Consider the following 13459-nt stretch of genomic DNA (forward strand, 5'->3'; position numbering starts at 1 on the left):
TTCCTGTCTCTGACTCATGCTTAATTAATTTTAAAATACAACCAGCAGTCTCTATGCAATCTCTTACATTCCAATTTCAATGCTGGTTTTATTTTTCTTTTATCATTGCGTGAATTTAGATCTAAATAAAAAAAAGTCATTTCAAGAGCAACAGTGCCAGCATTGAATTAACATTCACTTCTTTGGCCTTACTAACATTCTACAATTGAAACGTGACTTGTTTCCTAGAGCATTTTGGTTAAAAGTAGTCTAGGGATTAAAACTTCTCATATATGAATCCATGGTGGACTAAAATATGTGCAGAGAAACATGTTACCAAAAATACCCCCAAATGTCTCCTTCATAAATGTTCCCAAATAAAGACAGAAAAACTACCACCTTACATCTTCCTTTTTTCTGCAGCTATATATAGTGAAAATAATGTTCTACTGAATACATAACCCCACCTCAATCACTCTACTTTTTAGTCAGAAGTTTCTAATTTAAGCATTTTCTAACTATGCTGTAAGAGGTATACAATTTGTTTTAAAAAATATCTTCATGAGGCCCAATAGTTCATTTTTGCTTTTAATTCCCTTGCTTTTGGGGATGTGTCAAGTAAGAAGTTGCTGTGGCTGAGGTCAGAGAGGTTATTTTCTGCTTTCTCCTCTAGGGTTTTGATGGTTTCCTGTCTCCCATTCAGGTTCTTTATCCATGTTGAGTTTATTTTTGTGAATGGTGTAAGAAAGTGGTCTAGTTTCATTCTTCTGCATGTTGCTGTCCAGTTCTCCCAGCACCATTTGTTAAAGAGACTGTCTTTTTTCCATTGGATATTCTTTCCTGCTTTGTGAAAGATTAGTTGGAAAGAAAACAATCAACAAAACTAAAAGGCAACCAACGGAATGGGAAAACATATTTGCAGATGACATATGGGACAAAGGGCTAGCATCCAAAATCTGTAAACAACTCACCAAACTCCAAACCCGAAAAACAAATAATCCAGTGAAGAAATGCGCAGAAAACATAAATAGACACTTCTCTAAAGAAGACATCCAGATGGCCAACAGGCACATGAAAAGATGCTCAATGTCGCTCCTCATCAGGGAAATACAAATCAAAACCACACTCAGATATCACCTCACACCAGTCAGAGCGGCTAAAATGAACAAATCAGGAGACTATAGATGCTGGTGAGTATGTGGAGAAACAGGAACCCTCTTGCACTGTTGGTGGGAATACAAACTGGTGCAGCCACTCCGGAAAACAGTGTGGAGGTTCCTCACAAAATTAAGTATAGATCTACCCTATGACCCAGCAATAGCAGTGCTAGGAATTTACCCAAAGGATACAGGAGTGCTGATGCATATAGGGGCACTTGTACCCCAATGTTTATAGCAGCACTTTCAGCAATAGCCAAAGTATGGAAAGAGCCTAAATGTCCATCAACTGATAAATGGATAAAGAAATTGTGGTTTATATGCACAATGGAATACTACGTGGCAGTGAGAAAGAATGAAATCTGACCTTTTGTAGCAACGCGATGGAACTGGAGAGTGTTATGCTAAGTGAATAAGTCATACAGAGAAAGACAGATATGATACGTTTTCACTCTTATGTGGATCCTGAGAAACTTAACAGAAGACCATGGGGGAGGGGAAGGGAAAAAAAGGATAGAGAGGGAGGGAGTAAAAGGGAGCCAAACCATAAAAGACTCTTAAAAACTGTGAAAAAACTGAGGGTTGATGGCGGGGGAGGGGACAGTGGGTGATGGGTATTGAAGAGGGCACCTGTTGGGATAAGCACTGTGTGTTGTATGGAAACCAATTTAACAATAAATTTAATATTAAAAAATATAAATAAATAAATAAATAAACATTAAAAAAATAATGTCAGGGTATAGGTCATAAAATTATAGATCTGGTAAAATATTTCTATTAATCAAAAACAGTCACTGGGGTGCCTGGGTGGATCAGTTACCTGAGTGTCCAACTCTTGATTTCTGCTCAGCTCATGATCCCACGACCGTGGGATCATGGGATTACCTTTCTCTCTCTCCCTCTGCCCCTTTCCTCTGCTCACATTGCTCTTTCTCAAAAATTAAAAAAAAAGGCACAAATCACTAATTTTAGAGATATGAGTGGAGTTCTTGACGGAGGCAGGGAAAATGTCCCCTTCTAATGTCAGCTCAGACCAGAGTGGTGAACAAGCAACTTCTCTCACACAAGAGTTAGCAAGTCAATTTAATGAAATATTTATCATAAGATTAGTGTTTATACATTTTCATACTACGGTGTTTGTATTAATTATGCAGACATATTTCTGTTGTTATGTGCATACGTATTAAATACTAGGTATCTACGAATAACAAAAATGATTTCACCTACTGTTTTGTTACCAGTCTTCAAGGTAGTAAGATATAGGAATTGTAATTAATGTGAACTCATCATGTAGATTGGTTCTGAACATTATTTCAAAAACATTGTAGAATAAGTTAATTTTCACTATAACATGTCTGATATAGCCATATGTTGGTGCTGAAGTACCCTAAAGTCACTGTCTTAGACACATGCATATTTTCTCTTTCTGTCTCTGTGTTTCTTCCTGCATGTCTCTTCCAGTGCCTACTGCTGAATATTGTCTTATTTATGAAATATCAATTTAGGATTTAAGTAACAAAAACTGAGAGAATAAAGAAAAATTGGGTGACCATATACTCTTAAGACAGAAAAAGACCCATAGAAATCATCCTAGTTGTTAACATCTAGTAAGATGAAGCAGTTTGTGTTTTGAAAATACCTTCACTTTCATTGAATAATGATTTTTTCTATTATAAAGGCAAGATTGTCAACTTCTACTCTTTGTCAAAGATGGGGCAGAATTTAATATGTTTTTGAAACATTTTTTGCAAGCAAACTTTTTTCAGTGTTTCAGTACCTTTACTGAATAATAATGAGAGGGCTTTCACATAAGCATATCATGCCACTGTTTCACTATCTATATTAATTACTTTGGATGGCCTTACTAGTTTAGTGAAAGAGCATTCACTGTGATGTGGAAAATTGCAATTCTGCTGATGCACAGTATGACCTTGGGAAGTTATTCATACTTCTCTGAGCCACTTTCATTTTGAACATTTCTAAAAATGACCTATCTTGTAAGGCTTCTCTGGGAGGATTAAGTTAAATAATACATACAAAGCACCTAATGTAGCATCCGGTAAACAATGGGAGTTCAATAGGGGCGCCTGGGTGGCTCAGTCAGTTAGGCATCCGACTTCTGCTCAGGTCATGATCTTGTGGTTCATGAGTTTGAGCCCCACGTTGGGCTCTGTGCTGACAGCTCAGAGCTTGGATCCCACTTCAGATTGTGTGTCTCCCTCTGTCTCTGTTCTTCCCCACTTGCACTCTGTCTCGCTGTCTTTCTCTCAAAAATAAATAAAGAATAATAAAATTAAAAAAAAAACAAAATAGGAGTTCAATATAAACTCTGGGTTTCTTAATATTGCCTCTCCACCACCCCACTCCTTCCTTTAGGGGAAAAGATTTACAGGGAGATATGTGCACTGACATCTTCAGGCCTCTTAGTTAGTTACACCATGTGTTTATGAAAAGATTGGCTATAGTGAAAGAATCTCTGTCTGAGGTGGAGAGCCTTGGCCAAAGTTTTTCACCTTTGGCACTACTGACATTTTGGGAAGGAAAATTTTGTTGCGGAAGATGTTTAGCAGCATCTCTGGCTTCTACCCATTATATGCCAATAGTATCACCCATTCACCCCCCAGATGTGACAACCAAAATTGTTTCCAGACATTGATAAATGTCCTTTGCAGAAAAAAAAATCCCTTAACTAAACCCATTGCCTTAAGCTAATATGGACACAGAGAATTTAACCTAATGAGTGCCATTCATTAACCAACTGGGCTAAATCATATACCTGTGTATGCAGGTGATTAATGATTCCAAAATCATTTTTAAATAATATATTTAATGAAATACAGTGTTTTTTAACTGGAAAATTAACTCCTAATTCTAAAAACAGTAGTGGTAATTCTAAATCACACAACTTTGTTTTTTTCTCTATTAGCCACACTCTTACTCTAGAGAGATATTTTACAAATACAACTTCATAGATCATTTGGTGGAAATTTATAAACATACAACCCCATTTGAAAAAAAAATCAACGTGTATGAGCTATAGAAGTTGCCTTTTGATTCACCTAGGTGAGATAGTTAAAGGAACAATCTAGGAGTGGGTCCACTATAGTGTAAAAGGAAGATACTTTATTTCCATGATAATAATGATGTATCTTTAATAAGTGTAATTTTTTTCTAAGGGGTATATAAAATATAATAATTGAGAGGTGTTGGAAGACAGCTTAATGCTAACCAAATAAAGTAAAATAAAAGGATTAGTCATAATCACATTGTTTTCTCTTAATCATATGGTGAACTACAATGTAAATGCCAGTACTGCCTTCACTTTTTTGTAAACAAACAAAAGAACAACAAAGAAAGAAACAAACAAGAAAGAAAAAGAAACAAAAAAGAAAAAGAAAAAAAAAAAGAAAGAAATGCTAAAATGGATAAGAAAGAGGAAACAGCAAGAGGGGCCTTTGCAGATTGTAAATTCAATACCCTGACAATTCAAGCAATTGGGTGAAAAGTAAGATAGCTGTCAGAGAAATCCAATCTAGAAAGAGTATTTCACAGCAGCATATCATTCAATTGCCCTCTACATAGGGACTGGTACAGTCAATGAAATAAAATGAAACATACGCTTTCCCTTGTGAAACATGCGATGGCTGCCACAAAGCTTCAGATATGACAGTTCCCTAAGAGGCTTTTGGATATATTTAGAACCCTGTGTTAGCCAGTGCCTCCTCACGACAGCTAAGCAATTTTCAAACAGACTCAAATACCATTGAAGCAGAAAAGATGAAAGATTTTCTCTTTGCCTGTGTCACAATATTACTCTGTGAATACAGAAAGATTATTAAATGTATGTGAATATCTCATCAATAGCCTTTACCTAACATTCATCTTCCTTCAACTCTTTGTGACAAAACACTCCTACAGATCCATCTTTCTTAGAATTTGTTTTTTTTGTGTGTGTTTGTGACAAATTACTCTCCTTCCTCTTTCCTCTCCCTTAACCACACTTTCTTTATCTCGTTTCCTCCTCCCACACAAAAATATGAAAACTACTTAAGGTTCTATCCTTTGGTTTTTCTACTTTTTATTTATCATACTTTTCTTTTAAAGGCCATTTGCTACTTGCCTCGAAATTTTTATCACTTTTATTTGGATGACTCCCAGATATCTTTCTCTAGACCTAACAATTTTCCTGATATCCAGTCTTACATTTCATGTCGCCTACTGTATAATTCTAGCAACATTTATTTTTGATAGCAGGTCATTCTGAACATAGCTTTCTTTCAAAATCTCAGTTTTTCCTTTGGTTTTTAATTTCTCCTCCAGCCATTAGGTAAATATTTCTAAAAGAGAGACCATATTACTTGCTCTTTGATCAAAATTTTTCCATAACTCCCCATATATGTCTGATAAAAGATCAAATGGGGGTGCCTGGGTAGCTCAGTCAGTTAAGCTCAGACTTCAGCTCAGGTCATGATCTCACAGTTTGTGAGTTCGAGACCCGCATCAGGCTCTGTGCTGACAGCTCAGAGACTGGAGCCTGCTTTGGATTCTGTGTCTCATTCTCTCTCTTCCCCTCCCCCAATTGTACTCTATCTCTCTCTGTCCCTCAAAAATAAATAAAAATGTAAAAAAAAAAAAAAAAGAAAAAGAAAGGTCAAATGTATTTGTTTGATTCTTACAGCCATCTCAAGTCTGGCAGTGAGGTATAGTGGAAAATAGAGTATAATAAAACTGTTGGTTTAACAGACCTGGGTTCAAGGCTATACTCAGCCACATAATAGCAAGATAGCATTGACCAAGTATATTAATGATTTGGGGTCTCAAAAAATGAATGGTTTTGAACTAGAAGATTTTTTTTTATTTTTTTTTCAACGTTTTATTTATTTTTGGGACAGAGAGAGACAGAGCATGAACGGGGGAGGGGCAGAGAGAGGGAGACACAGAATCGGAAACAGGCTCCAGGCTCTGAGCCATCAGCCCAGAGCCTGACGCGGGGCTCGAACTCACGGACCGCGAGATCGTGACCTGGCTGAAGTCGGATGCTTAACCGACTGCGCCACCCAGGCGCCCCAAGAACTAGAAGATTTTTAAAGATCTGTCCAAATTTTAAATCTTTATCATTGTGGTTCTATTTTCCAAACTTATCTCTCAGGAAACTCGCAATACATACAGAATATTACATACTTATATATGTTCCCTATAAGTCCCTGTACTTCAAACATTCTAAACTATTACTATTTCTTGAACGTGTGTGATCCCACCACCATATATTTCTCATGACTATACACTTTAACACAAATATCTCTCTTTTTCTGCCTACTGAATACTTTATTCACTCTCAAGGCATTGCTCAATTGCTACCTTGGTCTCCAAAGCCAGAAGAGATCTTTGCTCTTCAAGAGCCCAGGAATATTTTATATACCACTTTAAGATATTCATCATACACTTATTTATATTTGCACTTCATGTGATCACTAGATAATTAGTGCCTGAAGGATAAAATATCATGTCTTAAATCATGGAATTTTTATATAGAAGCGAATTCACCCACATAATGTAGGCAGCTGTTCTATATCACTCACAGATAGCAATCCAGACAATGCTTAAACAATATCTGTGAAAGAGTACCCTGCCTTATGAGGCAGTTTATGCAAAGGATAGAAAAGTTTAATGATGGAAAAGTTCTTCCAACTAGTGAGACAAAACAGATTTCTCAATGACTTCTACAAAGTCTTATTTTTTGTGTGTTTCCCAAGTTTTCTCTTTTTTTAGTTATTGATTCTGTCATGGGGAACACTGCTGTTTCATCAAAAGTAAGAATCACAGATTTGTGGCATAGATCCAGTGCTGCTGAATTTTTGCTTCACTTTCCTTTGTGTCACACCAAACTCACTACAATATCTTGATACCAGTTTCAGCTCCCTACCTCCTTAGGGTGATTTTTGTCATTTATTTTTTTCATGATTATGTATTTAATTCACTATAAGGCTCATTTATCCTATGAATTATATAAGAGATTAGAAACTCATTTTTCAAGCTCATGAATCCATCCGTCCATCCATCCATCCATAGAAATAAATATAGAGCGCCTACCATGTGCCAGGCACTGTGTTTGGCTTTGGAGAAAAAAAATGTAAAAAAAAAAACAGACACAGACTCAGAATGAAAATCACAGTATAGTGATCAAGACAGACTTTGTGAAAAAATTAATATTTAATCAAAAAATTGTACTCCTAATAATGGTAAGGTTATGAACTAGAGAAACATTGGGTAACATTTAATAGAAGAAGAGGTTTTCCTAGTTAGGAAGGTCAGGGAAGGCTTCTCTGCAGAAGTTATACTTGAGATGAAATATAAAGAATGAATATAAGTTAACTAAGCAAAGCACAGGGGGAGGAGGGAATTCCAAGCAGAGAGAAAAGAATATGAGAGAACCTGGAGCCAGGAAACACAAAGACATTTTGATAAACTGAAAAAAGATTAGAATCACTGAATTACAGGAAGTATGCTGGTGGTTCAAGTTGGAGAAGAAAGCAAAACACAAAGATTATAAGACATGTTAAAGATTTTAGTTATATCTTTTTTGTTTTAATTTTATTTTTTTTAATTTACATCCAAATTAGTATATAGTGAAAAAATGATTTCAGGAGTAGATTCGTTAATGCCCCTTACCCATTTAGCCCACCCCCCCCCACAACACCTCAAGTAACCCTCTGTTTGTTCTCCATATTTTAGAGTCTGTTATATTTTGGCCCCCTCCATGTTTTTATATTATTTTATTCTCTTCCCTTATGTTCATCTGTTCTGTATCTTAAAGTCTTCATATGAGTGAAGTCATATGATATTTGTCTTTCTCTGAGTTAATAATTTCACTTAGCATAATACCCTCTAGTTCCATCCATGTAGTTGCAAATGGCAAGATTTCATTCTTTTTGATTTCCGAGTAATACTCCATTGTGTGTGTGTGTGTGTGTGTGTGTGTGTGTGTGTATACATATATATATATAAATGAACAAATAATATGTGATATATATATATGTGTATATATATATATATATATATATATATATATATATATATAATGTTCATCCATCGATGCGCATTAATGCTCTTTCCATACTGTGGCTATTGTTGATAGTGCTGCTATAAACATTGGGGAGCATGTGTCCCTTCGAAACAGCATATCAGTATCCCTTGGATAAATACCTAGTAGTGCAATTGCTGAATCATAGGGCAGTTCTATTTTTAATTTTTTGAGGAACCTCCATACTGTTTTCCACAGTGGCTGCACCAGCTTGCATTGCCACCAAAAATGCAAAAGAGATCTTCTTTCTCCGTATCCTTGCCAACATCTGTCGTTGCCTGAGTTGTTAATATCAGCCATTCTGACAGGTGTGAGGTGTTACCTCATTGTGGTTTTGATTTGTATTTCCCTGATGATGAGTGATGTTGAGCATTTTTTCATGTGTCATTTGGCCATCTGGATGTCTTCTTTGGAGAAGTGTCTATTCATGTCTTTTGCCCATTTCTTCACTGGGTTATTCGTTTTTTGGGTGTTGAGTTTGATAAGTTCTTAATAGATTTTGGATACTAACCCTTTATCTGATATGACGTTTGCAAATAACTTCTCCCATTCCATCAGTTGCTTTTAGTTTTGCTGATTGTTTCCTTTGCTGTGCAGAAGCTTTTTTATTTTGATGATGTCTCAAAAGTTCATTTTGCTTTTTTTCCCCCTTGCCTCTAAACACATGTTGACTAAGAAGCTGCTATGGCAAAGATCAAAGAGATTTTTACCTGCTTTTTCAAGGATTTTGATCACTCCTTGTCTTACGTTTAGGTCTTTCATCCATGTCAAGTTTATTTTTGTGTATGGTGTAAGAAAGTGGTCCAGGTTCATTCTTCTGCATGTCGCTCTCCAGTTTTCCCAGCACCACTTGCTGAAGAGACTGTCTTTATTTCATTGGATATTCTTTCCTGCTCTGTCAAAGATTAGTTGGCCATACGTTTGTGGGTCCATTTCTGGGTTCCCTATTCTGTTCTGTTGATCTGAGTGTCTGTTTTTGTGCCAGTACCATACTGTCTTGATGATTACAGCTTTGTAGTATAGCTCAAAGTCCGGGATTGTGATGCCTCCTGCTTTGGTTTTCTTTTTCAAGATTGCTTTGCCTATATGCAGTATTTTTTGGTTCCATAAAATTTTAGGATTATTTGTTCAAGCTCCGTGAAGAATGTTGGTGCTATTTTGATAGGGACTGCACTGAGTATGTAGATTGTTTGGAAAATACTGACATTTTCATAATATTTGTTCTTCCTATCCAGAAGCATGGAATTTTTTTCCATTTTTTTTGTGTCTTCTTCAATTTCTTTCATAAGCTTACTATAGTTTTCAGTGTATAGATTTTTCACCTCCTTGGTTAAATTTATTCCTAAGTATTTTATGGTTTTTGGTGCAATTGTAAATGGAATTGATTCCTTGATTTCTCTTTCTGTTGCTTCATTTTTGGTGTATAGGAATGACACCAAATTCTGTGCATTGATTTCATATCCTGCAACTTTGCTGAATTCATGAATCAGTTCTAGCAGTTTTTTGGTGGAATCTTTTGGGTTTTCCATATACAGTATCATGTCACCTGCAAAGAGTGAAAGTTTGACATCCTCCTGGCCTATTTGGATGCCTTTTATTTCTTTGTGTTTTCTGATTGCAGAGGCTAAGACTTCCAATATGATGTTGATTAACAGTGGCAAGAGTGGACATCCCTGCCTTGTTCCTGACCTTAGAGGGAAAGTTCTCAGTTTTTCCCCATTGAGGATGGTGTTAGCATTGGGTCTTTCATATATGGCTTTTATGATCGCGAGGTATGGCCCTTCTATCCCTACTTTATTGAGAGTTTTTATTGAGAAAGGATGCTATATTTTGTCAAATCCTTTCTCTGCATCTATTGAAGTGGATCATGTCATTCTTGTCCTTTCTTTTATTGATGTAATGAATCACATTGTTTGTTTTTCAGATATTGAAAAACTTTATACCTTGCATCCCAGGTATAAATCCCACTTGGTCGTGGTGAATAATTCTTTTAATGTATTATTGGATCTGGTGGCTAATATCTTATTGAAGATTTTTGCATCCATGTTCATCAGGGAAACTTGTCTATACTCTCCTTTTTAGTGGGGTCTTTTTCTGTTTTTGGAATAAATGTAATGCTGGATTCATAGGAAGAGTTTGGAAGTTTTCCTTCCATTTCTATTTTTTTGGAACAGTTTCAAATGAATAGGTGTTAACTCTTCCTTAAATGTTTGGTAGAATTCCCCTGGAAAGCCATCTGGCCCTGGACTCTTGTTTTTTGGGAGATATTTGATTATTAATTTGATTTTTTTACTGGTTATGGGTCTGTTCAAATTTTCTATTTCTTCCCGCTTCAGTTTTGGTAGTGTATATGTTTCTAGGAATTTGTCCATTTCTTCCAGATTACCCATTTTATTTGTATATAATTGCTCATAATATTCTGTTATTATTGTTTACATTTCTGCTGTGTTGGATGTGATCTCCCCTTTCATTCTTGATTTTATTTATTTTTTTTTCTTTTTGATCAAACTGGCTAGTGGTTTATCAATGTTGTTAATTATTTCAAAAAACCAGCATCTGATTTCATTAATCTATTCTACTGTTGCTTATTTGGTTGTTTGTTTGGTTTCAATAGCATTAATTTCTGCTCTAATATTTAATTTTTCCTGTTTTCTGCTGGTTTTTGGTTTTATTTGCTGTTCTTTTTCTAGCTCTTTAAGGCATAATGTTAGGTTGTATATCTAAGATCTTTCTTCCTTCTTTAGGAAGTCCTGGATTGCTATATACTTTCCTCTTATGACCACCTTTGTTGTGTCCCAGAGGTTTTGCGTTGTGGTGTTATCATCCTCATTGGCTTACATGAAGTTTTTAATTTCCTCCTTATCTTCTTGGTTAGCCCACTGATGCTTTAGTAGGATGTTCTTTAGTCTCCTAGTATTTGTTACCTTTCCACATTTTTTTTTGTGGCTGATTTCGAGTTTCATAGCATTGTGGTCTGAATATATGCACGGTATGATCTTGATCTTTCTGTAATTACTTAGGGCTGATTTGTGTCCCAGTATGTGGTGTATTCTAGAGAACGTTCCATGTGCACTGGAGAAGAATGTATATTCTGCTTCCTTAGGATGTAATGTTATGAATATATATGTTTAGTCCTCTGGTCCAGTGTGTCATTCAAAGCCATTGTGTCCTTGTTGATTTTCTGCTTACATGATGTGTTTATTGCTGTAAGTGGGGTGTTGAAGTCCCCTACTATTATGGTAATATTATCAATGAATTTCTTTATATTTGTGATTATTTGATTTACATATTTTTGTGTTCCATATTAGGCACATAAATGTTTATAATTGTTAGGTCTTTTTGGTGGATAGACCCCTTAATTATGATATAATGCCCTTCTTCATCTCTTGATACAGTCTTTATTTTAAAAGCTATATTTTCTGGTATAAGTATGGCTACTCTGTCTTTCTTTTTTTGACCATTTACATGATAGATAGTTTTCCATCCCCTTACTTTTAATGTGAAGGTGTATTTATGTCTATGGTGGGTCTCTTGTAAACAGCATATAGATGGATCTCATTTTTTTTATCCATTCTGTTACCCTATATCTTTTGATTAGAACATTTATTACATTGACGTTTAGAGTAAGTACTGAGAGTTATGGATTTATTGCCATTATGTTGCTTTTAGAGTTGGAGCTTCTGGTGGTGTTCTCTGGTCCTTTCCAGTCTTTGTTGCTTTGGTCCTTATTTGTTTGTTCATTTGTTTTTATTTTCTCCCCCTCAGAGATTACCCCTTAAAATTTCTTGCAGGGCTGGTTTAGTGGTCCCAAACTCCTTTAATTATTGTTTTTCTGGGTAACTTTTCATCTCTTCTTCTATTTTGAATGACAGCCTTGCTGGATAAAGAATTCTTGGCTGCATATGTTTCTTATTCAGCACATTGAATATTTTCTACCACTCCTTTCTGGCCTGCCCAGTTTCTGTGGATAGCTCTCCTGCAAACCTGATCTGTCTTCCCTTGTAGGTTAGGGACTTTTTTCCCCTTGCTGCTTTCATGATTCTCTCCTTGCCTGAGTATTTTGTGAATTTCACTATGATATGCCTTGTTGATGGTCAGTTTTTGTTTAATATAATGGGAGTTCATTGTGCTTCCTGGATTTTCCCAGATTGTCTTTCCCCAGATTAGGAAAGTTTTCCACTATGATTTGCTCACATAACACTTCTACCCCTATTTCTCTCTCTTCCTTTTCTGGGACCACTATGATTCTGATGTTGTTCCTTTTTAATGAGTCACTGATTTCTCTAATTCTTAAATCGTGTTCTTTTGCCTTAATCTCCCTCTTTTTTCTGCTTCATCATTCTCCATAAATTTGTCCTCTATGTCACTGATTCTCTGTTCTGCCTCATCCATCCTTGCTGCTGTGGCCTCCATTCCAGATTGCAGCTCAGTGGTAATATTTTTTATTTCATCCTGACTAGCTTTTACTTCTTTTATCTCCACAGAAAGGGATTCTAATCTCTTTTTGACCTTAGCTAGTATTCTTATTATTGTGATTCTAAATTCTGGTTCTGACATCTAGCTTGTATCTGTGTTGGTTAAGTCCCTGGCTGTCATTTATTCCTGTTCTTTCTTTTGGAGTGAATTTCTTCGTTTGTTCATTTTGAAAGGAGGAAAGTTATTAATGAAGTAAAAATATTTAATTGAATATTATATTTTAAATATTAATATTTAATAATTTGATAATTTTTAATATTAATTTTTGATAATAATATTTAATATTTGATAATTTAAAAAATGAATACACTGAAGTAGACTAAAATGAAATGATGGAAGTAAAATAGAATTTGAAAAAATTCAAATAGAATTTGAAAGATATTAATTTTTATAATAATATTTAATATTTGATAATTTAAAAAATGAATACACTGAAGTAGACTAAAATGAAATGATGGAAGTAAAATAGAATTTGAAAAAATTCAAATAGAATTTGAAAAATATTAATTTTTATAATAATATTTAATATTTGATAATTTAAAAAATGAATACACTGAAGTAGACTGAAATGATGGAAGTAAAATAAAATTTGAAAAAATGTACATAAAAGTAAAAAGTATAGTAAAATAAAGTTAAAGAAAAATATTTTTAATAAAAATTGAAAGCCAAAATGAATTTTTTCTCTTTCTGTATTCAAGAAAAAGAAAAGAAATGAAAAGAGAAAAAAAGAAAAAAAGAAAAAAATTGAATAGATGGACCAGTGAAC

The sequence above is a fragment of the Leopardus geoffroyi genome, chromosome X (assembly GCF_018350155.1).
Source record: "Leopardus geoffroyi isolate Oge1 chromosome X, O.geoffroyi_Oge1_pat1.0, whole genome shotgun sequence".
NCBI classification, from domain to species: Eukaryota; Metazoa; Chordata; class Mammalia; order Carnivora; family Felidae; genus Leopardus; species Leopardus geoffroyi.